Below are 6,704 nucleotides of genomic sequence, written 5' to 3'. Positions count from 1 at the left end.
AAAAGATGGCAAAGAGTTCAATATCTATCAGAGCAGTTCTGGAATAGATGGAGCAAGGAGTACTTAGCTCATCTCATACTAAGAAGTAAATGGCAAACGCCTAGAAGAAATGTTCATGTTGATGACATAGTGTTAGTAAAGGAAGATGACTTACCTAGAAGTCAATGGAAATTAGCCAAAGTCCTAGAAGCTCGAAAGGATGAAGAAGGACTAGTAAGAAGAGTTTTGTTACAAATGGGAGACTCAAAACTGGACAAAAAGGGAAAACGTCTCACAACTCCACTCAAGTTGGAACGTCCAATACAAAAGTTAGTTGTTCTGCTTGAGAGTAACAAAGACACTGGAGAGTTGAGAAACTGATTGAAAATTCCTCAAATTCATGTTCGAATCCTATTGCTGAGAACATAGAATTATAGGTAATTTTGGTGGGAGTGTAGCTGGCCAGCTAAGACCAGTCCTAGGTTGCTAATATGGTTCACATATATGTGTATACCAAACCTGCCAATAACCTCAGTACAGTATATATGTACATATGTTAAAGCCAAAAGCAGAATCATTGCTGTGATTTATGTCTTTGATTGTTATATGACATTTTATATATTCATTGTGTTAGCAGAAGCAGAAAAGGAAAATATGCCTTTAAGAGTTAGTATAGAGCTGGACCAATCACAGACAGCCTCACACTGTACAGAGCCTTAACCAATCCCAGCCAGTTTCACATTTGTGCCTGTGTAAAACTCCCTGCTAGGATTTTCTAGAGACACATGCTCACCAGACAGAGGAGGAAACAGACAGAGTTCCAATCAGAAAAGCTTTATGGATCAAAGAAGGCCAAATAGGTATTTAATGCACTTGTGTTTTCCTCTGTTGTTTAACAGTGCAGGTAGATCTGTATGTTAAAACTGTTGTGTGTGTTTACTTGTAGTTCCACCGAATTTCGAACTTACGAACTATCGAATTTACGAACTTACCGAATCAAGTCACTGTAGAGTAATCATAATCCAATCGAACCTATCGAGATAAGCTATTGAATCAAACCACTGTAATATGAAAGAAATAAGCTACTGTATGATAAATGAAACAAGCCATTGTAAGCAGTGTTATATGAAGAAGATTGAAGTTATTAAAGTATTTGGTGTGCTCTTTAAACCTACTGCATCCATAGAGCGGCATTGGAGGAATTACAGAGTAAAGTCAGTCTAATCAAACAAAGAACAGCAATTGCATAATTTTTCTAATGCCACAGCGCACTGGGCACCAAGGGGTGCTGCGCCTGCCACAGGGGGCACCCAGATTTGAACCGAGAACCTCTTGATCTGCAGTCAAATGCTCTGCCACTGAGCTATCTCCCCTTTGTCTTTTTTACTGCTGTGTACCTTTTTTTTTCTCATTTCGTTCTAGCTCTTTAAACCCTTCGGAGGGAATCGGCAAACACGTTCGCTGCCTTCCGTTTTTGGGGCAAAATGTAGAGGGGGTGCCCAGATTTGAACTGAGGACCTCTCGATCTTCAATCAAATGCTCTGCCACTGAGCTATGCCTCCTTTGGCTTTTCTGGTGTTGTTTACTGTTTTTTTTTTTCTATTCGTTCTATCTTTTTAAAGCCATCGGACAGAATCGGCAAAGATGTTCGCCGGATTCCATTTTCTGGGAAAAATGCAGAGGGGGAACCCGGATTTGAACCAAGGACCTCTCGACCTGCAGTCAAATGCTCTGCCACTGAGATACGCCCCCTTTCGCTTTTCTGGCATTGTTTACTTTTTTTTTTCTATTTGTTCTATCTCTTTAAAAACGTCAGAGGGAATCGGCAAATAACGTTCGCCAGATCCCCTTTTCTCGGCAAAATGTAGAGGGGCACCTGGATTGGAACCAAGGACTTCTTGTCCTGCAGTCGAATGCTCTGCCACTGAGCTATGCCCCCTTTGGCTTTTCTAGTGTTGTGTACCTTTTTTTTTTCTCTCGTTTCGTTCTAGCTCTTTAAACCCATCGGAGGGAATCGGCAAACACGTTCGCTGGCTTCCTTTTTCTGGGCAAAATGTAGAGGGGGCACCCGGATTTGATCCGAGGACCTCTCGATCTGCAATCGTATGCTCTGCCACTGAGCTATGCCCCCTTTGGCTTTTCTGGCGTTGTTTACTTTTTTGTTTTTCTATTCGTTCTATCTCTTTAAAAACATTGTAGGAAATCGGGAAACACGTTCGCCGGCTTCCCTTTTCTAGGCAAAACGTAGAGGGTGCATGTGGATTTGATCCGAGGATCTCTCGATCTGCAGTCGAATACTCTGCCATTGAGATATGCCCCCCTTGGCTTTTCTGGTGTGGTTTACTGTTTTTTTTCTATTCGTTCTATCTCTTTAAAACCGTCAGAAGGAATCGGCAAAAACGTTCGCTCCCTTCCGTTTTCTGGGCAAAACGTAGAGGGGGAATGCGGATTTGAACTGAGGACCTCTCAATCTGCAGTCGAATGCTCTGCCACTGAGCTACACCCCCTTTTGCTCTTTTGTGTTGTGTACCTTTTTTTTTTTTCTCTCACTATTTGTTCTAGCTCTTTAAACTCTTCGGAGGGTATCGGCAAACAAGTTTTCCGGCTTCCCTTTTCTGGGCAAAACGTAGAGGGGGAATCTGGATTTGAGCAGAGGACCTTTCAATCTGCAGTCGAATGCTCTGCCACTGAGATATGCCCCCTTTAGCTTTTCTGGTGTTGTTTACTGTTTTTTTTTTCTATTCGTTCTCTCTCTTTAAAGCCATCAGAGGGAATCGGCAGAAATGTTCACCAGCTTCTCTTTTCGGGGCAAAAGTTAGAGGGGTTACCTGGATTTGAACCAATGACCTCTTGATCTGCAGTTGAATGCTCTGCCACTGAGCTATGCCCCCTTTGGCTTTTCTGGTGTTGTGTACCTTTTTTTTTTTTTTTCTCGTTTCGTTCTAGCTCTTTAAACCCTTCGGAGGGAATCGGCAAACACGTTCGCCGGCTTCCCTTTTCTGTGCAAAACGTAGAGGGGGCATCTGGATTTGAATCTAGGACCTCACGATCTGCAGTCGAATATTCCGCCACTGAGATATGCCCCCTTTGGCTTTTCTGGTGTTGTTTACTGTTTTGTTCTATTCGTTTTATCTCTTTAAAACCGTCAGAGGGAATCGGCAAATACGTTCGCTGCCTTCTGTTTTCGGGGCAAAATGTATAGGGGCACCTGGATTTGAATCGAAGATCTCTCGATCTGCAGTTTAATGCTCTGCCACTGAGCTATGCCCCCCTTTGCTCTTTTGGTGTTGTGTACCTTTTTTTTTTTCTCTATTCGTTCTAGCTCTTTAAACCCTTCGGAGGGAATCGGCAAACACGTTCGCCGGCTTCCCTTTTCTGGGCAAAACGTAGAGGGGGCATCTGCATTTGAGCCGAGGACCTCTCGATCTGCAGTCGAATGTTCTGCCACTGAGTTATGCCCCCTTTGGCTTTTCTTGCATTGTTTACTTTTTTTTTTCTATTCGTTCTATCTCTTTAAAGCCGTTGGAGGGAATCGGCAAACACGTTCGCTGCCTTCCGTTTTCGGGGCAAAATGAATAGGGTGCACACGGATTTGAACTGAGGACCTCACGATTTGCAGTCAAAGGCTCTGCCACTGAGCTATGTCCCCTTTTGCTTGTTAGGTGTTGTGTACCTTTTCTTTTTTTTTTCTCTCTATTCGTTCTCGCTCTTTAAACCCTTCGGAGGGAATCGGCAAACACGTTCGCCGGCTTCCCTTTTCTGGGCTCTGCCACTGAGCTATGCCCCCTTAGGCTTTTTTGGTGTAGTTTACTTTTTTGTTTTTCTATTCATTCTATCTGTTTAAAAACATCGTAGGAAATCGGCAAACACGTTCGCCGGCTTCCCTTTTCTGGGCAAAATGTAGAGGGGGCATCTGGATTTGAACCGAGGACCTCCTGATCTACAGTCGAATACTCTGCCACTGAGATATGCCCCCTTTGGCTTTTCTGGTGTGGTTTACTGTTTTTCTTCTATTCGTTCTATCTCTTTAAAAACGTCAGAGGGAATCGGCAAACACGTTTGCCGGATCCCCTTTTCTGGGCAAAATGTAGAGGGGGCAACCGGATTTGAACTGAGGACCTCTCGATCTGCAGTTAAATGCTCTGCCACTGAGCTATGTCCCCTTTTGCTGTTTTGATGTTGTGTACTTTTTTTTTTTTCCTCTCTATTCGTTCTAGCTCTGTAAACCTTTGGAGGGTATCGGCAAACGAGTTTGCCGGCTTTCCTTTTCTGGGCAAAATGTAGAGGGGACACACAGATTTGAACCGAGGACCTCTCGATCTGCAGTTGGATGCTCTGCCACTGAGCTATGCCCCCTTCGGTGTTTCTGGCGTTGTTTACTTTTTTAGTTTTCTATTTGTTTTATCTCTTTAAAAACATCGAAGGAAATCGGGAAACACGTTCGCCGGCTTCCCTTTTCTGGGCAAAATGTAGAGGGGGCATCTGGATTTGAATCGAGGACCTCTAGATCTGCAGTCGAATGCTCTGCCACTGAGCTATGCCCCCTTTGGCTCTTCTGGTGTTGTTTACTGTTTTTTTTTTTTTTCTATTCGTTCTATCTCTTTAAAGCCATCGGAGGGAATCGGCAAACATGTTCGCCGGCTTCCCTTTTCGGGGCAAAAAGGTAGAGGGGGCACCCGGATTTGAGCCGAGGACCTCTCGATCTGCAGTCGAATGCTCTGCCACTGAGCTATGCCCCCTTTGGCTCTACTGGTGTTGTTTACTGTTTTTTTTTTTTTTCTATTCGTTCTATCTCTTTAAAGCCATCGGAGGGAATCGGCAAACACGTTCGCCGGCTTCCCTTTTCGGGGCAAAGAGGTAGAGGGGGCACCCGGATTTGAGCCGAGGACCTCTCGATCTGCAGTCGAATGCTCTGCCACTGAGCTATGCCCCCTTTGGCTTTTCTGGTGTGGTTTACTGTTTTGTTTTTTTTTCTATTCGTTCTAGCTCTTTAAACCCTTCGGAGAGAATCGGCAAACACGTTTGCTGGATCCCATTTTCTGGGCAATATGTAGAGGGGGCAATCGGATTTGAACCGAGGACCTCTCAGATCTGCAGTCGAATGCTCTGCCACTGAGATATGCCCCCTTTTGCTCCTTTGGGGTTGTGTACCTTTTTTTTTTCTCTCTTTTCGTTCTAGCTCTGTAAACCCTTCGGAGGGTATCGGCAAACAAGTTTGCCGGCTTCCCTTTTCTGGGCAAAATGTTGAGGGTGCACCCGGATTTGAAACGAGGACCTCTCGATCTGCAGTCGAATGCTCTGCCACTGAGCTATGTCCCCTTTTGCTTTTCTAGCGTTGTTTACTTTTTTTTTTTTCTATTCATTCTATCTCTTTAAAACCATCATAGGAAATCGGGAAACATGTTCGCCAGCTTCCCTTTTCGGGGCAAAACATAGAGGGGGCACACGGATTTGAACTGAGGACCTCTCGATCTGCATTCGAATGCTCTGCCACTGAGCTATGCCCCCTTCTGCTCTTTTGATTTTGTGTACCTTTTTTTTTTTCTCTCTATTCATTCTAGCTCTTTAAACCCTTCGGAGGGTATAGGCAAACAAGTTTGCCGGCTTCCCTTTTCTGGGCAAAATGTAGAGGGGGCACCCGGTTTTGAACCGAGGACCTTTTGACCTGCAGTCGAATGCTCTGCCACTGAGCTATGCCCCCTTTGGCTTTTCCAGTGTTGTTTACCGTTTTTTTTTTTTCTATTCGTTCTATCTCTTTAAAGCCATCGGAGGGAATCGACAAACATGTTCGCAGGCTTCCCTTTTCGGGGCAAAATGTAGAGGGGGCACACGGATTTGAACCGAGGACCTCTCAATCTGCAGTCGAATGCTCTGCCACTGAGCTATGCCCTCTTTGGCTTTTCTCATGTTGTGTACCTTTTTTTTTTTTTTTCTCTCGATTCGTTCTAGCTCTTTAAACCCTTCGGAGGGTATCGGCAAACAAGTTTGCCGGCTTCCCTTATCTGGGCAAAACATAGATGGGGCACCTGGATTTGAACCGAGGACCTCTCGATCCACAGTTGAATGCTCTGCCACTGAGCTATGCCCCCTTTGGCTCTTCCTGTGTTGTTTAATGTTTTTTTTTTTCTATTCGTTCTATCTCTTTAAAGCCATCGGAGGGAATCGGCAAACATGTTCGCCAGCTTCCATTTTCGGGGCAAAATGTAGAGGGGGCACCCGGATTTGAACCGAGGACCTCTCGATCTGCAGTCGAATGCTCTGCCACTGAGCTATGCCCCCTTTGGCTTTTCTGGTGTTGTTTACTGTTTTTTTTTTTTCTATTCGTTCTATTTCTTTAAAGCCATCGGAGGGAATCGGCAAACATGTTCGCCGGCTTCCCTTTTCGGGGCAAAATGTAGAGGGGGCACCCGGATTTGAACCGAGGACCTCTCGATCTGCAATCGAATGCTCTGCCACTGAGATATGCCCCCTTTGGCTTTTCTGGTGTTGTGTACCTTTTTTTTTTTTTCTCTCGTTTCATTTTTGCTCTTTAAACCCTTCGGAGGGAATCTGCAAACACGTTCGCCGGCTTCCCTTTTCTTGGCAAAACGTAGAAGGGGCATCCAGATTGGAGCCGAGGACTTTTCGATCTGCAGTCGAATGCTCTTCCACTGGGTTATGCCCCCTTTAGCTTTTCATGCGTTGTTTAAATTTTTTTTTTCTATTCATTCTATCTCTTTAAAACC

At 44.7% G+C, this 6,704-nt stretch overlaps 4 non-coding genes across 4 annotated transcripts; all 4 read right to left on the bottom strand.

Moving 5' to 3' along the window:
- Nucleotides 1–4,646: 4,646 nt before the first annotated feature.
- On the bottom strand, nt 4,647–4,718 carry TRNAC-GCA (transfer RNA cysteine (anticodon GCA)). Its single transcript has one exon. It is a non-coding gene; the product is annotated as a tRNA-Cys (tRNA).
- Nucleotides 4,719–4,840: 122 nt separating this feature from the next.
- TRNAC-GCA (transfer RNA cysteine (anticodon GCA)) lies at nt 4,841–4,912 on the bottom strand. Its single transcript has one exon. It is a non-coding gene; the product is annotated as a tRNA-Cys (tRNA).
- A 1,274-nt stretch (nt 4,913–6,186) lies between these two features.
- TRNAC-GCA (transfer RNA cysteine (anticodon GCA)) lies at nt 6,187–6,258 on the bottom strand. Its single transcript has one exon. It is a non-coding gene; the product is annotated as a tRNA-Cys (tRNA).
- Nucleotides 6,259–6,377: 119 nt separating this feature from the next.
- Nucleotides 6,378–6,449, bottom strand: TRNAC-GCA (transfer RNA cysteine (anticodon GCA)). Its single transcript has one exon. It is a non-coding gene; the product is annotated as a tRNA-Cys (tRNA).
- Nucleotides 6,450–6,704: the final 255 nt, after the last annotated feature.

Source organism: Staurois parvus, unplaced genomic scaffold (assembly GCF_062004578.1).
Source record: "Staurois parvus isolate SC_StPar_1 unplaced genomic scaffold, SC_StPar_1.0 ptg000011l, whole genome shotgun sequence".
Lineage (NCBI taxonomy): Eukaryota > Metazoa > Chordata > Amphibia > Anura > Ranidae > Staurois > Staurois parvus.
Note: the sequence above shows the minus strand (reverse complement) of the source record. Positions and strands in the feature narration are given on the sequence as shown.